The sequence below is a fragment of the Mesoplodon densirostris genome, chromosome 5 (genome assembly GCF_025265405.1).
Source record: "Mesoplodon densirostris isolate mMesDen1 chromosome 5, mMesDen1 primary haplotype, whole genome shotgun sequence".
NCBI classification, from domain to species: Eukaryota; Metazoa; Chordata; class Mammalia; order Artiodactyla; family Ziphiidae; genus Mesoplodon; species Mesoplodon densirostris.
The window spans coordinates 135789407-135814360 of NC_082665.1; the positions used below are offsets into that span (position 1 = coordinate 135789407).

The following is a 24954-nucleotide window of genomic DNA, read 5'->3' on the forward strand; positions in this document are numbered from 1 at the left end:
AGAAGGGAAAATTTGCATTTTTTTCTGATGATATTCAAACAGGCAGTCTTTTAACATTTCCCTCTATTCCACGAGAAAGTATAATAACACTACGAATGTTACTTTATCATTCTTCAAGATGAAATACTAATCCTATTTAGTGTTTTATTTATTCTATACATTACCCAAAGAAGTTGTTATCTTGTTAGGCTTAGGTAGTCATTTCTCATCTGTCCATGTCATTGAATATTTCAGAATAATAATCAGGAAGTCAGAACACAAGTCTACAATAAAATTAACAATGTTGATATGTGCTCAAAGAGCTAAAAGACAGAAAAACCAAATCTAACCATTCTGGCAGTTTTCAGGAAGAATGGTACATTAACCCATCTGGAATCTACCAATGTGAAATAAGCATGATAAAACTGTGAATGTTAAATGGAATGCAATACATTGTGATACTGTTATTCCCAGGGCAATAATGCCATGATTAGGGACTTTGATTTTAAAGTTTACTTAAATGAGTTATATTTTATTTGGCACAGTAACTAGGGGCCAAAATCTTAGCTTTAATTTTCAATCTTTATACCTTCTGAACAATATCACCTAGCTTCTTACTGAGGTTGGTGGTACCTCCACCTAAAACATGTTTAAATATTATCTTCATTGCTTGAGGAATGGTAGCAAATTCATCCATGCTTCCCTAATAACATTATTGCACAACTCAAAAATAACTATAAAGTTGATTAACGAGAGACTTGAGGAAATATTCCCACGGCACCCTGTGCATCAGTGAAACCTGCTGCATGTGTACCTCTTTGCCCCACTGTTTCCTTCCAAGGCAGAATCATTCTCACAACAAACAATGGTCATTAAGAGCTTCTCCATAATTAACCTATGCCTGTTTTCCATTTGAGTAGGTTCAATCGAGCAAAATTATAAAATCAATACATAAAGAAGTGACAAAAACAAAACAAAAAAATTCTGACCAAAATATAAAGCACATCTCTACTAGAACCAAATGATCATAGTTGTCACACTTTCCCGAATTTCTAAAATTTTATTGTAGCAATAGCCCTCATTACCATCAACTACATGTGAGCACAAAAGCTTGATCTTAACAGATAAATCTTGAATTTCCAGATGTCTGATTTAAAACCTAACCTAGTAACCTCAACCTGGGAAATCTTACTGGCTTATTTCTATAGAAGACTGCCCAAAATCTGTTGCTTAATTATTAATCATTATGAGAAAAATATGTAAAAATCTATGTTTATAGTTAAAGAGATCTAAAATAATTATTCTTCAGAATATAATGAATGATATCAAATATGAATATAGGATGGTATTACTTGAATGCATCCTAATTAAATGAATTAATGGACTTCTCATGACAAAACACAATACATACATAATTCCTCCTTTCCATTTAATCAGTAAAAGTCCCCATCACTTCACAAATGTATCTCTTATTGCAAACTTTACAAATACTCAAGCCACAAAGGTACCACACAGTTTAACGTTTCAACCCTAGGGATATTTCTATTGATTTATATATTTGACCTTAAAGATTACCTTTTTAACAAATACACTCAAACATACTTTTAATAATATACCAATGTCAACTGAATTTATTCCTAATAAAAATAAAATATTAGAATCTCAGTTTGACTTGAGCTTTTCTAAAAAAATCACAAATTCACATACACTCACATGCAAATGAGAATTATGTTTTCCCTAATAGTGAGTCAAGACTTAGTTGTTTTTCCCTAGTTTAAAAAAAGAGGAAGATAGGTTATAAAACAAAGACATGCATTAATAACTCATTTTCACTTCAATGTAGCTGAAGTATCTTTTGGGGAACGTTCCATGTAACAAATATACTAACCTAGGTCTCAGATGCTGAACAACAACAAATTATGCTAATATTATTGCAACTGCTATAGAATAAGCCAGAGCTTCAGAATGTATTTTGCAGAAGCCTAAAATTTCAAAAAGCAGCTCCACAGTGGCAACAGGGAGGCATATTTTGTTTGTGCCTACCTCAATATTTATTAATTATGAGGCTTAACTTATAAAAAAGAAAAACACACTGAGAGATTCTGCACGTCTTGAAAACATAAGATTAACTGGATAAAAAGGTAATTTGTCTCCCCAATAACTAAATTTATAGTTATACATAAATCATTTACCACACTTTTGTGCCACGAAACATACTTAAGAACTGAAATATCATTATATGAGCATCAAAGGACAATGCAGATCTAGAATCTCTGACTCATTCATTCACAGGAACTTTTGCAGACATACATGGAAATGCACGTCTCGTGGAGCTCACATTCAGAAAGAGATGTAAAATAAAACAAAGAAAAAACCTATCATGTGGTGTGATTAGACAGTGAAAATAAAGTATTCTCAGATTTGAAATGTAAAGCCTCAGGAGCAAATTAAAAGTTGAACTAAATACTGTTTATTTAAATTTTGAGTTTTTCTCCCTCTACACTTAGACTTTCACATCTCCAGAGACTACAATAACCTGAATTATTTCAAATCAAAGAATTAACAATTTGCACTCTTAACTATGGTTCTGCCTTGTTTTGTGATTGAGAAGTATGGGAATAAATGATAAGGCTATTACCTACATAGAGATAGATGCTACTAAATAATAATGGAAGAGGTAGTAAAATATAAGTTCAAATGACGAATAGAAACCTCTAGCAAGCAATTTATATGAATCATGTACATTAACTCCATGTATTTTTTCTTTCTTTCTTTTTTTTTTTTTGGTTTTAGACGTTGCTAAATGAATGCATTTTCACTGTAATAAATTTAAACCATACAGAAGGGTTTTCTTGAGAATTCTCCATCCTTCCATTGCCAAATCAGACCCCCTCTAAACCCAAAGGTAACCACTATTATTAGTATGGTGTGTCTAGTCCTTTTTTCCATGCATTTCTCATACACATACACACATCTACAGATACAACACACATACACAGTTCACCATTTTTACCAAAGTGATGGAAACATACTAAGCATATTATTCTGAGGCTTGCTTTCTACAATATATGTTAATGACCTTTCTTTATCAATAGAAATAGATCAACATAAATACTTTTTAACAACTGTGTATTACTTTACTATATGTCCATTTCTTTACTAGTGGTCACCTAAATTAATGCCAGTTTTTCATTACTTTAAGCAACGCTGCAATTATAAATACAAAACTATGCATTTGAGTGGTATTAATAACATAAACACTTAGAACATAAAGTATATGCATATATTAACTTCGAACTAGAACAGCAAACTTCTTCCAAGAAAACATTTATCAATACCTGCTTCTACCAACAATTAATAACGTGCTTTTCTATATTTATTAAATCTATGCTAGACCTAAAAAAGATACTATCCTTAAATCTAGATTGTAAATTTCTATTGTAGGAACAGGTTAAAGGTATATGCCTTTCTTCCCATAAATAGAACTTAAAGCCTTGCGTTTCTGTTTTGCAAAATATTTTCAACTGTTAGCACTTACATGACAGTTAATCAATGGAAACCTTTGTAAAATCAGTTGTTCAACTCCTGTTATTTCAAAATAAACGATCTAGTTGCTAAAACAATTACAAAATTTATATTTTGTAATTATTTGCCAAACAACAGGGGGCTGGAAGTCTGAATAAATGTTTCAGTTGACAGAATATCAAAATGGACAATATATAGGTTACTATTCTTTTCTTATTAATAAAAACAAAATGTGTAGTTAACAGAGTCTGCGGGGCATGTTATATTAGGAAAATCTCTGACAGCACAATGTCATATGATGAAGGGAATGCTTTTTTTACACATCATTTCTACAAATGTCAGAAAATATCCTGCTTCCCCCCTCCTTTTTTAGACACTAATTGACTAAAGGAAATGGTTTCTGACAAGTGCTATAAATAATGCAATGCGTTATCAAACTAGCTAAGGCACAATAGAACTCTGGTGAACTCATGTAGGCCCAAACACATTTCCCTGTGTGGTTATTTCTCCTGAGGCCAGGGCTCCTCTTGCCCTGGAATGGAGCATTCTCCTGAAGTGGCATGCACTTCCAGTCTAAAGAACCGAGATAGGTATACACTTCTGTATGATTTTGCCAATGGGCATATCTCCCGTTAGAAAATAAAACACTCTCCTCTCACTTTGCCCTCCTCAAACTCTTTCTCGCTTATTAAATAACAGTTCACAGAATAAAGAAGAACCTCAAACTGGATTTTCCAAAGACTTAAGATGGCTGGTTGGCAAAGTACGGGCATTTCTAATGCTTTTATTCTCTTTTTGACAATGTGCTTTTACCATGTTGTCAGAGTATAAATAAAGTCACACTTCTCAGGAGATAAGAGCAAGATTCTATTCCTAGGATTTTGTACTTTCCAAAAGAGCATACATACTGAACACACCATGAACAAACTAACATGGCAACTTGAGGTTTGGTTCCTTTGCTAAACAGAAAAAAGAACATCCCTTTCTTAAGTATTTTAATTGCCCGTAAGGTTCTGTGCATTCTGGAAAAGCTGTAACCCATGAGGAAATCTGAAAAGTGGACTATACCCTCCTAATGAGACAGTGATTAAATCTCTCTGTTTTTCCACCAGCATCATATGCACTTAAAAAGCAATGACCTGCTTTCCATGGCAAATCACAGTGCATATGATGTTGATGGAAGTATGTGCAGTTTACCGTGTGTCAATTACATTTTAACAAAGCCTTTAAAAAAAAGGCTAAGAACAGACATTTTTTTTTTTTTTTTTTTTTTTTTTGCGGTCGGACCCGCAGGCCCAGCAGCCATGGCTCACGGGCCCAGCCGCTCCGCGGCATGTGGGATCCTCCCGGACCAGGGCACGAACCCGCATCCCCTGCATCGGCAGGCGGACTCCCAACCACTGCGCCACCGGGGAAGCCCCAGAACAGACATTTGTCTCAACAAATAAATGTAGCAAAGAACAGAAAAAAAAATACATATTCCTGGGACCTACCCTAGACCTATGGAGGATAAAGACCAGTAATCTACATTTTAAGCAAACTCCTCAGGCTATCCTTAATCTCAATAAATTTTGGCAATCATAATCAACTAAAGCTAAAATACTACTTCCACGAGAGATTGTTTACTGCATTTCTACCTAATAATTTCCCAAAAGATGGCTTATTTGAGATCTGGCATTGTTGCTTTTGTTGTTGTCATCCATTTACAATGCTTGGTGTCAGTTTATTTATCTCTTGTAAAAATAAAATACAGTGTGTGTGTGTGAAAAAAATAAAATAAAAAGTCAAAAAAAATGGTTAAGATGAGATTTGGTGACATGATTTTTGATTATATTCTATTAACTACTTTAGAAAATAGACATACCTGCAAAATGTATGCGAAGTTCTGTTATATTCGTTTTTTAAAATATTATTTTAAATCAGGCACCATATATGGCCCTCCACATCATTCTTATTTATAATGAGAATAATTTATGTAGTAAAAATATTTTGCAAAAAGATGAAAAAACAATTAAGCACCTATTCAATCACTACAGTAAGATAAAATAAATTGTCAATAGTATAGATAAGATATGAAGGATTAATGTATGTATGGGAGTGTAGATATGCATGTATGTGTGTTTGTGTCTGCATGTGTATCCAAAGAATAAGGAAAAACTTTGCATAGGAATTAGTCAAATCACGTTCTTCATACATAACTAAAACCTAGCTTTTTATTTAAATTCAAGTAAAACCTTTGTATTAAATTTAGTAGGGGGGGAAAAAAGACTTAAATAATGCTTTAATCTTCTTCCAGGAAGAACCACTTTAGTTTGGATAAAACTACAAACTATGTATCTTCATTAAAAACCCGTGAAGAGATTAACTTTTGGGGAAGTTGGCTTGTGCTACATTTCTTTTTGATTTATATATAAAACCTGCAAGGTGTTCATCTTGTTCTTTAATAAAAAGTTTCTACTGGAGGAGCCACTTAGAAAAATTTACTTTTCCCCCAGAACTCATACATTCTATGATTATGCAACAATAGCAAATAATATTTGATATATTGGTATACAATTTACTTTCATCTGAATTTTGCCATTTGCTCCTCAGGACTCTAAGAGATGGTTATGTTATCTTGCCCATTTGTGAACAAATAAATTAAGGCTTGCACAGGTAAGTGACTGGCTCACCAAAGTCTCCTAAGCTAATTAAATGGGAGAATCAAGACCCAAAATCAGGTCTTTTGATTCCAAATTTAAAATTTCATTCGCAACACATGCTAGTAATTTAACACCAAACTTTGCAGAAATGACCTTAAATACAATAGAAGTCAAAAAACAGAGAGATTGGGGGTAGAGTGGAGCATGGTGCAGCAGCCACGACTACACCCCTTGTGGTTTGCTCTGAGAGGTAAGTGAAAGAGAAAGCCCTGTGTATAGATCCTGAAGGAGATAAGATGGCCTCTTCACAGAGTTGAGAGATGGATGTTCTTGTCCTTGTATGTCCATGGGGTATGTACTGGACACTAATAACGTAGACTTAGAAATGTGAGAATTATACACTACAGGTCTATTAGCTCCTTCTAGGATTGTTAATTAGTTTTAATCTAGTAATTCATACATTACAGGGTTCTAAATACTCAGTAACTGATTTAAAGATTAATTGTAGAGGAAGAGGTGTGTGAGCATGATTTTATTTTTATTTGTCTGCTTTCTGAGCAAGAAGAGCCTACATTTTCTTCAGAGCTTTCGAGGAGCTTAGATTTCTATCAGCAGAAACCTTCTACATAAGGAAAAAGGAAGTCTGCTCTAAAAGCATACTACTGAATATATGTTAAGCAAGTATGCTTACAGTAAGAATGATCTATATCAGCCACTAAAACAGTGTTTGAAAAGCAGTGAAGGAGATGGAATAACTGTCTGAAACACTTCTAAGCCACGTAGAGGCAGATAGATCTTTTGACGGCTGTTAAAACCGTAGAAAAGTATGCTAGAGAGAAAGCACAGAGGGTTTGAAATGGTACAACTGATATTTTTCTTTTACGTGTAACAAACCTGTTCTCTAATATATTAGTTACCTTATGGCACCAAAACCAAAAAAATGGTAAATGTTAAGTTGCTTTCTAATAAGAAAACCCAAGGTCAAAACAATAAAAAAAAATTATAATCTCAGTTCTACTGCCTCAAAATTATCTCCTTTGACAAAAACTGCAAGTGCTACTCCTCTAATTGTGCTCTTTACTTTTTTAGTTCTCTTTCTTTCTTCTCTACTATCCTAGGGGAAGAAAAATGTTTTCTTTAAAGAAATCCAAATACATTCAACACACAACAATAAACCTATTAAATGAATAAATATATTCATTAAAGATAAACAATACATAGATAACATAGTACACATGCATTGATTATATCAGCAGTTTATTGATGGTATGTATGTAGCCTAGACATAGGGGGGATACATGGATCCAGCTCTGAAGAATTTACTGCTTAATCAGGGGACATAAAATATACAAATAACTGCACATAAGAGAGAAGGTGGGAAGTACACAGCACAGATGACAATAAAGCTTGGTGACTAAAAGAGAGAGGTCAGGGGTGGTTTCTTGATGGATAAGACATCTAAAATGGGCCTGGAAGGATGGGTTTCATTCGGTTGGAGACAAAAAGGAATGGCACTCCAGACTACAGGAATACAGAGAAGAAAGGCAAGGATAGGGGAAAGCACAAAACATGAACACTGAGGGAATTGGTCTGTGCGGATCACACATGTGCAATGGGGCTGGCAGGAGATAATCTGGGGCTGGAACCAAACCAGTAAGGGCCTTGAAGGCCAGACTGAAGATTCCAGCCTTCACTTCTTAATTAATTGGAATTCATCCATTCTAAGATTTCACTCAAGGACAGAGTCAGAATATTTAACTAAATACCCTAAGGGCTAAGAATAAGACTGTATATGGGATACAAAGAAATCTTAATAAATAAACTTGGGATTTTTCTACTTCCTAAAGCTTTTGCTTTGGTTTCCAGAAAGCTGAGACAGAAATTTAGTTCTCAATTTCATCTCAAGTACTTGTTCCATCTCTTTTCCTTCTAACTGATTTGTTATGTCTCTTTTTCACAGTCCTGTTTTATATGTGCACTTACTGTTGCAAGCCAACCAACATCCTTTTTTGATGGAGCATACATCACACATAAATAAAATGATATTAACATTTGTCCTGGTACCAGGTAAGGTTGTAGATGCAACACTTAAAGTTTCAGAAGAGAAGAGACATATTAGAATCCAACCATCAAGTAAAGATTGTTCCTCTATAAATATTTCAATGAAAGATGGCCACATCGAATTCGGATACCCAGTTAGCATAGTGGACAATTATTCTAAAATCTACAACTGTTGGGTTCAGCAACCTATCTTGTTGCCTAGCTGTCCAGTTTGACCTTCCCTGTGAATTAGTGTTTCTACTATGATGCCAAAATGACCTTTTGAAACTTACAAGGCTTCCAAGGCTGCATAAATTTTCAGCTGTATCAGCCCTGGCTGTCACAGCATTCTGCATGATATGGAGTGGCAAAACTGGAGCACACTGTACTAGCCTCACCTTTTAAACTTTACAATATTGTACGGCCACTCAAAATTGAGTTTTCTCTTCCTGCATTGCCTTGTAATGCTACTTCTCTTGCTTATTTGTAAGGCAGTAATTCTAAGTATAAAATGGCACTTTTCTGACACGAAAATAGAATACTTTACTTATACACAGTAAACCTAACATTGATAGAGGCTTTAAAATAAATAGTTACTGACATCTACAAATAATACTTTTTTAATTACTGAAAAGAGTATTTAACTTCTGTGGCAATGGGAACTATAATAATAGGTCATTATTTCTGCAATGGCCAATCTGAAATTTGAGAGATGTCTAAATTTTATAATTGCACTTTTATAATTGCATCTCTTTATGTTAACCATTATGTATGCAATGCCTAGCACAGTGCCTAGAATATAAAAGAACCCAAATTAATATTTAAGTGAATGTTGCAGAATCTACATGTTTAATTACACTTCATTTATCATAGAACTATTGCACTGAAACATAGGTGCTAATTTTCTTACCAAAAATTAGTACATTAGCATAGAATATTTATCTTTAAAAAATACGCCTGAGAATTCTTGGTACACAAAGGGAAAATATTTTTCAAATCCATTAATGTCAGGTCATTTACAAACAGAAAACTGTTACTGTGCGAATAGGATAAAGTTTAACAACAGTAGGGAAAAAAAGCAATAGAAATCAATTCATTAAGACACAGTTAAGATTCTTAATAATGATATCTATCAACTGTTTGATCTCAAGCCTAATAACTATTAGAGAGTAATAATACATTTAGATTTATACATGTATGTCAGAATATCTTCTGTTTTGTCACTGACATACTATATTTTCCCAAGTCCTACTTGTAATCAGTGCAAAGAACCACAAAATGATATTAATATTTCAGAGGAAACTTATACACTAACCTTATTGGTGAATGCATCCCTTAGTTTCATATATTTATTTTGTTCCTTTTTCAGCTATAATTTATGGACTACTTCATAGTCCTTTATGGAATACACATGTACATATGGATATAACATACATATATGTGCACATCACACACACACAGACATGCTCTAATTACCCTGCTAGGACTTGGGGGAAAGTGAGAAAAGTTCATCAGAAATCTCCAAGTGTATGTCAATTCTCAATGACATGTTTGATTATTTTAATGTTGGCAACAGATTTCTATCTTTTTTTTTTTTTTCTTTGCGGTACGCGGGCCTCTCACCGCCGCGGCCTCTCCCGCTGCGGAGCACAGGCTCCGGCCGCACAGGCCCAGCGGCCATGGCCCACGGACCCAGCCGCTCCTCGGTACGCGGGATCCTCCGGGACCAGGGCACGAACCCATGTCCCCTAGCATCGGCAGGCGGACTCCCAACCACTGCGCCACCAGGGAAGCCCAGATTTCTATCTTTTAATGATGAGAGAAATGAACTGAATTACCCTAATGCCTTCAATAATGCAGCTGAATAAATTATAAGAGCATTTGCAACACTCTTTTACGGCTCAAGACACTTCTTAAAATGTGCCACTTAAAGCCATCCAATGAAGCAATTGGCAGAATGCTATGTCATTCAGAAGTGACACCAGAAACTTCACAGGTGGTAATGATTTTGAGTCTAAAAGTAGATTTTGCTGATCTTGGCGAGCGCTGGGGCAGAGGGTATTAGGTGTGAGTAGAACTAATACCGAGCAAACCACACAGGCAGATTAGGCCATTTGATACTGCCCTCTTTTCCAAGCCGGGGAAACTTCGAAGTCCACTCCCTCATCTCTGCTGTTTTATGACCACAACGCTTCAAAACCCGCCTTTCACATCCTGCCTCCTTTATTAAGTCTTTCCAGAACTAACCTGGACTGAGCCTCAAGTCTACCTTGCTGGGTTTGTTGACTTAAGTCGTGCCATCCTGATGGAAACAAACAGGCAGACAAACAAACAGCAAAACTGGGCTGAGAGCTCAGCACTCACAGTACCTTGCTACATGACCCTTGAGCAAATCATCTGACCTTAACCTTGCTGAGCCTCCATTTTCTCACCTGTGAACCAGAGACAGGGCCAGCAATGCATAAATCTCACAGCGCTGTGTAAGAACTAAGTATGGTCACATAAGTAAAAGAATAAGTGCCTACCAAGTAAGAAGCTATTTTTATAATTATTATGATCGCTGATGGTCTGGTCTTTTGTAGTTCTTGTTTTGTTTTCATTATTTCACGATGAATGGATCTTTTCCTTTGGGCCATAAACTTCATAAAAGAGGACCTATATCTCTAATTTCTCTTGAAAATTTCAGCCAAAAATCTTATCACGAAGGTTTTTATGCAGTGGGCTTTAAATAAATGTTTATGATTGCAAATGAAGAATGGCAAGCCATAAAATAAAAATTCTGAGTTTTCCAACCTAGAATGCAGAATAAATCCTGGAAACGAGGAACAAACACTTCACAGCTGAATGGGGTCTTATAGAGTATGCACAGTTGCACTTTCACCATTTGAAAGTTTGGAAGCTAGCCTACAAAATACAGCTTTATTTCCTGCAAACAAAGAAAAGCTGGAGGAAAAAGAGCTTCGTGAGCACATCTAAAACCTTTTGTCACTAAAGTTAAATACAGCACACCTCTCTTTTATGGATTTTTCTTTTCTGTTAACACAAAAGTTGCAGCCTCTGAAACCTGACTGTCAATACTGAGTGTTTTCATCTCCTAATCAGGGAGTTAGTATGAAGAAGCTTCAGGTGAATTATGTCCCCATCTTTCTACAGAAGTGCCAACATCTGAAACAAATTAATCTCTTCTGTCTGGTCTACAATCACCCTACATCTGGGTCATGCTTATTTATCAAATACTTAAACAGAAAGATAAATAGCTTAAGTACTGAATCATGTAATTTGAACAAATTATGATTTGATTTTTGTCTTTTCTCCAATATACAAAGTATACAAAGAGTTAAGGTGTCTACTGGTTGGTTTTAAGCAAATTCCACACTCTGCCCACAAGCAGCCTATTCTTGGCTCTTCCGTGCCCACTTTGTTTTGCCCGTACATTACTTGTGAATATTTCCATCACTACACTGGAAACTACCCTGAGGACAGGGCGTATCTTACTCACTTCTTTATCCTCTGATAGGTGGATAAAAGCATGAGAGGTGGCACATGGACAAGTACACTCAATAAATATTTCCTAATAAGAGAGCTTTCCTTTGAGGTCAAAAGCAATGGCATACAATTTCTTCCATCTTTCTTCTCTAAACAATATATAATTTTATTTGGTATATGTTCAAAATACCTCTATGAAGAGAGGAATTTTTTAGCAAGTGAGAAGCTCCAAGAGAACCAGTCTTCTACTAATACTTTATCTTTTTTAAGTCATTAGGCTATGCCACATAATGACAGAGAGTACAGACTGGTGTGTGAAAATGATGCAACATGAAAGCATAAAATGACCATATGAAGATGATAAATAAATTTAGCATGTGTTCTGGAGCTATGCCTATCGTTTCTTGGTGAAAATTTTATGGCATCATGTTATTGGTGTGAAAGTACATTATCTACACAAAGCTTCCTCTGATTGGATCCCAGATGGCCCAAATGCAATGTTATAATGGGTCACACTACTGCATGCCCTTACCATATCTGCTAAAGACAGGAGGCTTATAAACCTAAGAAGCAAAGAATACAAACAGGTGTAAAACTCTATGCCATTTGTAATCCAATGTCAAAGCCAAAGAATGAAATGTACTTGCCAGCCTTTTAACTTAAATTTATACCTTCTTGAGCCCTGTCAATTCTATGAGTGAAGTTTTAAAATGACTGTATCATAACTATACCACATTCATTCTCAGCAGAATCATAAAGGGGAAAGAGAATGCTGGTTTTGAAGTGAGAAAAGACCTGGCCTCAATTCATTTTGGCTGCTCACCAGGCTGCGTGAATTTAGGCAAGTAGGTTAACCTCTCTGAGTTTCAGCTTCCTCATCTCTATCAACAGGATGGTGGTTCCTGCCACACAAGCCTGTTCCCTAATTGTGTAGCACTATGGTTCTTTTCTGGAAAGAATGTCTCACGTAGAGAAGGTGCTCAAATATGGCAGCTAGCCTCATTCTGTTCCTACTGTTCGTACCGTTTCCCTCTATTTTCTGAAAAGATTACCTAACCTTCAGCCTATGGCAGGCCCACCTCCTCCACAGAGAGTGCCCTAACCATTCAGTTCCACAAAGACTTCCTTCTTTGTTTGTTTGTTTTTTGCGGTACACGGGCCTCTCACCACCACGGCCCCTCCCGTTGCGGAGCACAGGCTCCGGACGCGCAGGCCCAGCGGCCACGGCTCATGGGCCCAGCCGCTCCGCAGCATGTGAGATCCTCCCGGACCGGGGCACGAACCCATGTCCCCTGCATCAGCAGGCGGACTCTCAACCACTGCACCACCAGGGAAGCCCCATGACTTCCTTCTTTGAATTTCCTCCTTTGGTACTCAACTGTATGGTGCCAATACTGATTGTACTGTTAACTTTTCATGTCTTTCTCCCCAACTCAATTACATGTCAAAGAAGAATAGAAACTGTGTAATTCTCCTTTGAAACCTCTTCTCCTGACCTACTACAATCCCTTACTTCTGACAGGTGTTCAAAATATGTTTGTTAATTGACTATTTAGCAGAGCACAAAGAATGAATTGATTTCCCTATATTGCCTATTGTTAACATAGGAAAATAACTTTCTAAGTGAAAAGACCTCAGCACATAATAAACTTTAATCCATTACTGAGAAACAGACACAATAATCGCTTCCTATATTAACTGCTCCCAAAACAATATTTACTTTTAAAATCCAGTCCTCAAACTATATTTCTCTGAGAGAGTCATTTCCCACGGACAATTTTCAGTGAATGTGGTCCCCCAGAAAGCATTACGCAGAATTCCATTTGAAGTACATTTTTTTCAATAGTCTCAATTATTGTTCTGGATACTTCAAATTAATTTTTGGAAAGGTCCTGCAATACCTCAGAGAGACTCTACACCTGGGTTAAAGATGTGCTTGTATTCCCTGTTGTTCACTTCCGCGACGCTCATCAAACCTCTCAAAGTCTTCTGGATAAGGTATTTAAGACCAATTGCCTTATATGAAGGCCATTAAGTTGACAATGAAGCTTTCCCTGAAATTTTCAAATAATGAAAATTCAAATAATGGCTCAAAATAATTTGGAGTAAATTTGTCTAGTTAAGATTGGCCCAATGAATAGAGAAAGCAAAGAAGAATTTCTAATTTTAATACTATTTAATCTTAGTTACTTTAGGATGAAATTTTCTAAGCATTATCTATAATTCAATGAAAACATTCTTACCATATCTTTGTAGCACAAGGCCAAAACCAGATAAGGTAAAAAAAAAAAAAAAAGTCTAATAATAGAAAAACGCATGTTCTGAGTGTGGTTTTCACATAATACTAAAAGGCATATAAACAAAAGGCAAAATGAAACAGTTAACATTATTTTCTCTAGCTCTACATAAGCATGCTACATTTAAAGACATAACAGTGCAATTTTAAAATTATTTTCTGTGAATACAGACCATCTAAATAAGGTGGTAAATATTTATAAATAGAATCTTTTTCTTGAAAACTGTCTTGATTTCATGAACTTCTCCATGTGTACTAAATACAGTCATTGTTCTGACATGCTCTGCTTAAACTCTCTTAAGCCATTTACTTGTAAAAAGCATGTAAGTGCCTTATGTAAAAAGGCCTACGAGTACTCCTGCAAAGCTTTCTATTCTATTTGAAATATAACTATCCTCACAACTCCAGGTAACTGTTAACTCAATGTAACTGGTTATTTACTCCCATAGGTAAATCATTCTGTTTATAAGAGCGTCTGATTATTAAGGATCTTTATTTCCAGGAAAAAGAATATCACAGTTACACTGATACCTTCCCTAAAATAGCAAGGTCTGAGAAGTATAAATGTCAGCTACATTGAGCACATTGCAAACTTGTTTTATCATGTATCTATCTGCCACCTGGTTTATCACTGAGGATCATTTACACCAGTGTTCTGCATGAACTTTTAACAGGGGACCAGAACTGCCTAGCCGTCAATGAGACATTTCTTAGTAAACAACAACATACCCCTAAAGATGAAATTATGCTTACTTTAGAATGACCAATTTGGAATAAAGAATTTAACAACCCTGTCTTTGAAAAGAGCTTGACACAGAAATGAACTGTTTTAAGAATTTAACAGGTATCTTCCACTTACCCAAGTTACAGTTCCTGATAAAATATAATTTTAAGTGTTTTTCTCTGATATTTTAAAATATAGTTCTTTATACTAAAAGAGCTCACAAGGGGCAATGTGATGAACAGAGATAACATTAACAAAGTTTTAAAAATTTTGGATGAAAAGTTTTAAAAATTCTTACCATATTTTTAAAATCATTTTTAATACCTCCCATCACCTTTAACATCCACATCTAACAGCTGCTACATCCTGTGGACCCAAAGCCTGTCACTTTTTCCCTAGCACACATGTCCCCTTCATTCTCCTGTCATTGTTCTTTTTTAGTCCCTCATCTCTATCCTACAATCTCCACTTCATCCTATGTACGTCCTATTCTTCCTCTAAAAAAATGTCACTAAAACACAACTCCTGTACAGTTACCTGCCAAAGCAAATGTTTCCTAATGTTCCCACTGTGAATCAAACTTACTACCTGGTCCTCAGGGCCCTCCAAAGTGGAGCCCCTATCTCCCTTTCCCACCTGATTCTTCGTTTCTTCTACCCTGTTAACTGCCCCTCCCCAGGCCTTTTCTCTCTCTCCTCTTACTTTCTACCCATTCTTCTAGCGTCTCCTCAAATGCTGTAGGAAGTTTTACTCTTCTGGATTATCCCAAATGTTTACAGTTTCAATCTCTTATCAGTACCGAACACAAGTGTTTTTTAAATTTTGTTTTTATTCTTTGACGTACAAGCATGGGTTCTAGACCTGGACTACCTTGGTTCCACTCCTTGTTGTGCCACTTCCTAGTTAAGAAACCATGGGCAAGTAACTTTGTGCCTCAGTTTCCCCATCTTTGAAACCGAGATATTAACAGTACCCATCTCATAAGGCTGTTCTGAGGAATGTGTGAATTAATTCATACACTTTACCCTGGCACAAAGAAAGTAGTTCAAGATGCTAGCAGTCATTGTTAAAGCTATTCTCCTCATCACAATTCTTTGTATATGACTGCAAGCAAGACAAAAAAATTGGTTAAAAATATGGACACTGGAATAAAGAAGAAAAAAGATCTCACAACTCTGCAAACTACAAAAAGTGTTTTCTAGTCATGCTAGTCATCTTTAAGATAAAAGTCCTAAGGGATATTTTACAGCTGTCAGAAAGATTAAATGAGATATTTTGTAAAGAAATGTATAGCAAGTGGCACTTCTATTATTAACATGTTTATAATTTCACAGAGGTAAGAATTAAACAATGGACAGAGTAAATGGTTTTTCCCAGTCCACATACCTAGTCACATCTGGTTTGGTGAAATAAAACCTATACATTGTGAGACTTTCGTGCCCCACCTCCCAAAGTCTATTACTCCTTTCAAGATATAGACAAAATGCAATAAATATATAAAGATACGATAATTTTTAAATGATAATAACATCAGTATCACCTCTTATATTTACAAAGTGTTCCACTTTTCAAAACATGTTACCCCCAAATGAGGTCTGTTTTTGTTGTTCTACCTGCACTGCAACAAAGATTGTACTTTCAAAACAAATTTAGATATACTGTTTATAGAAACTGATGTATCATTTCATAGCATGGCTTTTTGAAACTAAAATTTAGTAAACAGAAATATCAGTGAGGGAATCTTTGTGGAGAATACTGAGTTGCAAACTCAATGGCTCAGAGCTTTTTTTCCAACTTTCCCCACCCCGCCCGGCTGGCCATTTGCCCTCCTATTACATCTGTGGCCTAACTTGATATCACCATCCCACCCCAGACTCTCTTTCTACTAGGATAAGAGCTAGCCATCCACATAGAGTGCTAAAAGGTCATTGTAAAGGTAATTCTTTTCTTGTAATCAGATAAGACAGAGACAAATAAAATGTTAACCTATCATTATTACTATCATCGACAATGCTGATAAACAGATTGTTGAATACTCGATTAGATTAAATTTTTTGGATGCAATAAGCTGTGTATGGTCTGTAAGTTTTAATACTAAGTCAAGTTCAAAAAGTATCTTTAGTGATGTTCTAAATATGAATATGAATTGCTTAATGCCTTATTTGGCATTCTTGTTATTTAACCTGCTTTTGACGTGTTTTGACTATTAAACTGTAAAGTCTTTCACTGTTTAGATTTCCTCACACTCCCACTGCATATACTATTGTTACCATACATTTTTCGAATTTTCTGAAAGAGTCTATTCAGTCATAATCATTGTAGACAAATGTCAGTATGCAGGGATTTGGAGTACAGTAAGTATATACAATGTTACCACATCTTTCACAACCATGTACTTAAAATATTCATGAATTATTTTTAAAAACCCACAAAATTGTATTCACAATTGTGACACTTCTACCAGTGCCTGAAATCATCAGCTATATCTTGTTTTTATTTCTTCACTTTTCTTCTATTCAACGTCACATTAAATTGTATACTCTGGCTGTCTCTGATTAAAATCTCCCTGCTAATATACAGTTCTCTCATTGCTGTTCATTATATATTATACATTTCCTTTCCCAAAATGAAATCACTGGGTTTTTGGTATATTTTAGTATTACTTCCACAGCTTAACTTTAGTATATAGATTTTTTAGCAAACAACCTTGTAATTATCAGCTTACTTTTAACCTAGCTTTCTCTTGAACAAATTTTCTACATCCACTATTCACCCCAGTTACCCACGCTGGTTTCTGATACATTTGTAACTATTTGGTGGCTTCATAAACTGATATTTTATGGTATTCAACAGTAATACTAATGACAAAGCTATCAATATTTTAGTATAGGACGTTTGGAAATCTATATATTTCTACCAGCAAAACGAACTAAATAAATGAACTAGAACATGTATGAAAATTATGTCTGGATGTTGAATGTATACATATGAAAAATATGGAAATATCACTAAACAGATATAATTAATGCTGCTTTAACAGAATAATATTTTTATAATGTTAAAAAATAAAGAATACCTTTTGTTTTCCACTATTAATGCATTAGAACTGTTTGTTCCCGTTATTACACGTATTGGTCAGAGCTACATTAAAACGTACCTTTCCTTATCTCAACTTCCATACCATGTTACCTAGCCTCTGCTTATGAAATATCACTTTCCACTTTACAGTTATTTTCAAAATTCTTACTTCCCCTACCAGACTGCCATCTCTTTGAGGAAAAGGTATATCTTAAGTTTGGTAGATCTCACTGAACCTAGCTTGCTATTTTTGCCAAAATACGTATTTTCCTATGAATCAACTTTACAAAATAAAATAATATCTCAAATCAGCATGCAATGCTTATTTCACATGATTAAATGTGTTCCCATGATCCTAGAATCTTGTTAGCTCTTTAAAACAAATTTATTCTTAATTAAGAGCTCCCCGACTATTTTAAAAGTGGAAATATAGCGAAAGTCCAGTCTCAAGAAAAATTTTTTTCAGAATCCTTTGGAGGAAGAAATATTGTCATTTTGTGAATTCTGCTAAAGAGGGACTGGAATGGAGTTGATGTGTGCATGGACATTAGCCTTTGGATTACGTAGTATTTATCACAATTCTTTTTTTTTAACATATTTATTGGAGTATAATTGCTTTACAATGGTGTTATCACAATTCTTTTTAATAATATTATGTTATTTAATATCCAGGTGATTTGAATAAATTGGCATTGCCTTGGGAAAAGTTTTATCTTCATATATGCATTCACACACAAATTGTATCCACACTTGATGGGACTATGTGCCTTATTAGCTATTATTCACCTCTTTGGGTATATGAAAGATACACCTCTCGATTTCTTAAAACAATGTCCAAAGAGATGACAGCTTTTTCCTTTGGAGCATATACACTACTTGAAGAATGATACTTATTTCAGAAATACCTTCACCTTTTTAAAATAATTGATCTCAGTGGAAAAGTAATTTTCCACTCTATCCAATATGCCTACATTTCATCTTGAGATTAATATATCCTGAACTCTTTTTGACAAAGGATCACCACAGAATCCTAGAGTAAGATCTCAAAAATAGTGGGGAAAAGTAACAAATACAGAATGCTTAAAACTCTAACATAAATTCTTCAAAGGTTTTTCATTTTTATGGACATCCCAGGCAGAAGTGATAAGATGCCTCTCAGAAAACATGAATAATTATCTGAAAGAGATCTAATGAAATCATCAAAAGACTAACAACAATATGTAGAAGACTATAACCTCGTATTTGCTAAGTGTTTTTCCAAGGATATAGCTGTAATGCTTATATAAATGTATATTTTTATAATACGAAAACACGACTACATAAACCCCGAGTTCCCTACCTCAACTCTAAAAATACAAAATACGTCTAGAGACTTTTAGTGCCCTGTGTCAATAGCTGTTCTTGAATCCTCTGCTTTGCGATCAATAATTCTCCAACCATTAGTGAATCTGCTCCATGACTCATCAGAAATGATCTACCAAGTTAATGGGGATCATTGTCCCCAGCAGGTTCCACACACGCATTGACACTAATGGCAGTTATGCCTCCTGTAGGTGGGGGACAGATTCAAGGTGGCCCCAAGACGAGAGGCAACTCCTCTGAGATTCGCCATAAAACCTGCTCCCTTCCCCCCCACCAAAGAAGAACCCACTGCATCCAACCTGTCTTACATCTTTGGCATCCTTCAAGGGAATAAAAGTAAGCATATGTTATATGGATAGAAAAGAACCACTTTTTTGTTTTCAGTTTAACACTCACTGTGCATGGCAAAATGTACTTCAGTTTTGAAAATGTCTGAAAGGAATGTTTCCAGGACCTAGGCCACTGTGCTTTGTTTACCAGTCAGATGCTTTCTCAAAAGGTGTTCAAATTATAAAGACAATGTCTCCGTGTACAGCAATTCCTCAAAGCCCAGAACATTACTACAGAAACGTATTCTTACCCTTCCTAACATTCAAAACAATGCCCTCTTCCCTCCAGGTGAAAAATCTTTCATTCTTGTGAATTCATTAATCTTCGATTAACATACAGTCAGGAGGAGTTTGTTTGGATTTATTTGGGGTTTTATTCTCTAAAGGTGGAAAGTCACAGCAAAAGAAAATATATATGAAGCATTTGAAGATAACTGCTATTTACTGAAAACTCTATTTTAAAATAAATTTTAGTGACTCGTTTGTGTTTGGTAACTTTAGGACAATGATAACTATAGTGTCTCTAAAATGTTCCTAAGTAGCAATCATACTCTATTCTGGCCTTTGAGAGGTGTTAAGACTCATCCCCTAATTATAAGCCTTTCCTCTGTTATTACTACCTCACCATTAAATCTCTAAACTAAATAGTAGTTTTGAGGATACAAAAATAGATGTTAGGTGGTGTGTTTTCTCAAATTTTGGTTACAATGGATAAGAAAGATGAGGTATTCCTATGTATAATAAACTTCTTTAGCTTGTAAAAAATAGAAGTCCTTTTTATTGTGTTTTGACCAGCAAACTCCTTAGGCTTTCTACCAGAATAGTGCTTTCTTGCATTATTCTAGAACAGCCCTGTCCAATAGAAATACAATGCAAGCCACACTTGTTATTTTAAGTTTTCTAGTAGCAGTATTTTTTAAAAAGTGAAAAAAAACACGTGAAATTAATCTAACAATATATTCTACTGAAACCAATATATCCAAAATATTATCACTGCCACATATAATCAACATAAAAAATATTATCAGATGTCTTATATTCTTTCTTTCGTACAAAGTGTTCAAAATCCAGTATGTACTTTACACTTAGAGCAAACCTCAATCCAGAAAACCACATTTCGAGTGTTCAATAGTCACATGTGGCCAACGGCTACTGTACTGGACAGCACGTTCTAGATTCCAAAAATATGAAGCTTTTTGGCCTAAAAGGCCACACACTTTAAAGTCTCCCTATGTAACATCCTCTGTGATTGGTATTGACATTAGGATTTTATATTGAACCAAATATTTAAGTGACTATATTTCAATTCCTTCGTCTGCTCCCCTGACCTTCATATCTACTGCCCACCCTGATGCCTCAGAGTGTAAGAAACCCCAATCACCTATTCTTTTCATCTTCTTCTAAGCAAGATCTGAGATATTCTCTAATCTCTGCATCTTCTATCACCGAGCAGAAAGCCAGAGGTGCAGCAAGGCTATTCTCTCTGTTTCCATAAATAGATATATCAAATACAGGCCTAATGTATGGCGACAATGATAAATGCAAGGGCAATTTTTTTGCTTACAGTAAAGACAGGAAATTTTATATAAAAAAGTAATACACCCTTCCTCAATCAGAAATACGATTTTACTCCCTCCCTCCCCCACCAGGAGAAACCTTGAGATATTCTGTTCTTGTTCTGGAACAGAACCCAGTGTTTCATTTCATAGGAATTCTGTGCCCAGAGGAAGAACAGAATGTTGGAATCAAAATTTAATGAATTCAACTTGGAGTCTAAGTTTGCCCCAAATGTGGAAATGTAAACACAAGCAATAATATCTCAAACCATAAAACACTTTGGATTCTCTGTTGGCATGGCTGCATAGAGTATCACACATGTGTGTCTGCACACAAATTTGTTCTTAGTTACATGAGGAAAAAAATTAAACCAGGCACATGTGAGGTTTTCTGAGGCTCTTAGTAATAATACAACCTGATTATTACGTCTTCAGTGACACTGTAATTATAGACGAATGGATAAACAGGTTTTCTGGTGCTGACCCAACTTGTTCCTTAAAACACAAAAGGCAACTTTTGCAAGGAAACCCCCCATTAAACAAATAAAACTAAAAGCTTTGTCTACCTTTTGAAAGGCCTAACAACACACTAGTAATCCCCAAAAAAATTCACCCCCATGCAAATACACAACACTGATGAAAATCAAAAAGCTGGAGATTTCCTAGAACACAGTTCTGAGCTGTAGTTGTCGCCAACTTTAAGAAAGCAAAGATACAAGTGACAACAATGTGCTTTCACAGGCTACAAAATAACTTTATTCAGAGTCTCCAGCTATAGCACCATATCTAAGACATTCTAAGGACTGAACTAAGTGTTCCTGGGATACATTTTACAGTCTTTGAACTTTCATTTTAACTTGTCTCAGCGATAACATTTTATCTCAACAGCAAGACAGGGAGAAACACCAACGCTCTCAGGAACCCACAGAGATAACATGGAGTGGATCACTTATGCTGGTATAGAATAGTTATGTACTAAATACCCTCTAGGTATAAACAGGCACTGTGTTCAAACCCAGGAGGGGGGAACATTGTGTCCACTGGTGTAGTATTTCAAAGCACATTGCAGACGGCCTGCAAATCCAAAGGCATTAATTATGACTTCTCTCTCACTGTATTAATTTGTTTGAGAAATTCCTCCGAGTAGAGCAGAGTTTACCATCCATTTGCTATCGGCCTGTGCCTGGGCTGGCGGGCACGCAAAGTAAAGGCAGTGGCAATAACCTTTCTGGCAGCTTCTTACTCAATCTTAATCCTAGGGAAGCGCACTCCACGGAAATACAGCACAGAATCCTAATAGCCGCATATTCTCCCGGCCCAGGAGAGATTTAAGAACACAATTACTCTTCCAGCTTCACCACTGTAGTTGTAAAGTGCTGTGAGAGGGGCAAGCATAAGCTCCACCATATACCTGCTCGTGTTACAGGCTCTGGAATCAAAGTATTCTCACATGACACATTACTACCAATAACAGATTCCGGCTCCGTTTAAAAAAAGAAAAGGGGTGGGGGGGGGGAGGCCGCGCTACATATTTGTCCTGCTTTTGTCTAAAAAACCAGAACCCAAGTCCTAACTACTTTTCATTCTTTTCAACCTTTCATGAAAGCAATTCAGTCCACTAACTGCGGCTCCACCCTGAGAGCGCCTATACTTACTTTTCTTACAGTTTTTGAGTGACGCACTATAAAACGAGGGGGGAAAAAAAAGAGCCCTCTCATGCAGGGCTTCTTCCGCCCTGTAAACTTGGCAAAAGGCAAACTGGACTGAAATACAGCACTCTCCATATAAGGAAGCCCAGCTAAACATGTCATGCGTAATTTATGGGTAGCAGGCAGAGAATTAACCTTTCCGTGCACATATTTGGCCCAGATGAAAACCGGGCTGGATGGCAGCCCCAGGGGCAGGGATGCGGGATCTCTTGGGAGAAACCGTGGCTCCCATCGGATGGACTCCCATCTCCCCCCGACAACGGTCGTTAAGTTGTAAGTACACTTCCACGCACCTGTTTCTTTTATCCGCCACCACCACCACCCCCCTTCTTTCTTTCTCTTTCTTTCTCTTAGGCTGCCAAGTGGGAAGCTAGCAGTGCTGACAGTGTCGTGTCCGCAGAGCCCAGGAAGGGCTCCTCGCAGCTGGGCTGCAGCTGCAGCCTCCCGCTTTCCCTCTAGCTCGAGATGGTGTGTGATAGGAAACCATCCAGCGTGCTGAGCCGGCCCAAGCCTCCTCTCACTTCCTCCTTCAGCCATGTACAGCCCCGAAAGAACACGAACAATGCAGAGCAGCAGACCAGCGCGAGCAAACTGTGAAAATGGAAACTTACCTCTCACATTTTTTTTTCAGAGGCAGCCCGACTGCCGAGCGAGTGCCCAAGGCATTGTGGGAGTCATGATTCCAAGAGGCCCGCGATTTAAAATTGAACTTGTCAGTTCCCGGTCACGGGAGCATTGTGAGCGCCACAACTCATTCAGCTGCAGTGAAAAGACTGTTGCATGTCGCTGTGCAGCCTCTTATCGCCGAGGTCTGGTTTCCGCTGCTGCTGCGCGGCCCCTCCCCCGCCGGCCCAGCCCCACCAGGAAGCCCTGGGCGGACTCGTCGAGCCCCGGAACCCACGCGGCGGCGAAAAAAACGCTCTTCAACTTTCCGCCGCCCCTCGGCTCTGCTCCCCCGCCACCTCGTCGCCCCTCAACCAAACAAAGTCCGCTGGGGGTGGTCGTTGCCACCCGCCGACCGGCGCGGAGAGCAAAAGGAAACCCGAGCTGGAGCTGGCGAGGTGCATCCCCGCCGCCTCCCGGTGGTATCTTCCATCTTATACGTTCAGCATTATAACCTCCGAGCTATAGTGCAGAGAGGACGCACCGCTACTACTTTCTGCTCCTTCCGACTGGCTGAGCCGACAAATCGGTTCGTTGTTGAAAGAGGCCCGTGGATGGGACTTGGTAAGGCAGCCGGCAAGGTTAGACTGAAGGTGAGTCTCAAAATCAGGCTAAAACAGTAGGAGCTGGTGGGGCTGCCGCGTTAAAATGCACCACACAATTTTTGAACCTGGATGGCCCACAGGCGGGAAAGACATCCGCACGACTGCCAGTGTGTATCTTTCTCAAGTAACAGGGTGTCCCCGGTTTTGGAATTCCTTAGTAAAACTTACTGTCACACAAGCACGAACACTCACATACCAGCTTCCCATCTACTTTGTAAATAATATGTGGAATGTAAAATCCCCTTCCTTCCCAGCTCTGCGTTATATGATTTATAGAAAGAAGAGCCCCCCCTTTCAACATAAAATATTCATTTTCTAAAATACTGTAATAGTCCGAGGCAAATAAGTCATATCATTGCTGGAACAAAGGAAACCACAGCCCCAGATCATAATTCACTGGGTGTCGTAAGATGTAACTTGCCTTCACTTTGAATAGAAAGAATCCTGGACTATCGTTATGTGATCAAGTTTTAGAGATTGGGGGGCGCAGAACTTCCTTTGGATTTAGGGAATAACGTGTTCAATGACGATTCTAATTAAAAACATCTTTTTCCATGTTTTGGACACAGTTTAGGACCAAATGCTAGCTACTGTGCGATGTACTTCCTACAAGTTTGTTAGGTTGTGTTAGAGAGGGTGGGTACAGCTTCAGGAGGAGAAGGAAAAACATCATGAAAGGTGCTAAAACACAAAAATACTTCTAGAGGCATTAATAACAGACTTGCGTTCTCGACGCTTGGCTAGATCCACAAAACACTGAGTTAATATTGTGCACTGCTCCCTTCCAGAACAAATAAATTAATTAGATGGTGCCACTTCTCAGTGTTAATCATTGAAAAGTACCCAAGTGCACACACAGTGGAAGCAAATTTTAAAGGAAACCGACACTTTCTCAGAGAACAGGGATGGGCATTCTCTATCTGCCAGTTGGTAGCTACCCCAAGCTATGAGGACTTCTTT

At 37.0% G+C, this 24954-nt stretch overlaps 1 protein-coding gene across 13 annotated transcripts in view; it reads right to left on the reverse strand.

Annotated features, from left to right (window-relative positions):
• Nucleotides 1–23592, reverse strand: part of MBNL1 (muscleblind like splicing regulator 1) — a 179326-nt gene extending 155734 nt beyond the window's left edge. For 3 of the 13 annotated variants that reach the window (XM_060099521.1, XM_060099519.1, XM_060099518.1), the window contains exon 1: nt 23338–23562. The gene's annotated coding sequence lies outside the window, so the exon portion shown is untranslated. Of the gene's footprint in view, nt 1–23337 lie in introns of all 13 variants that reach the window. The other 10 variants (XM_060099523.1, XM_060099514.1, XM_060099520.1 and 7 more) reach the window with 9 other exon arrangements.
• Nucleotides 23593–24954: the final 1362 nt, after the last annotated feature.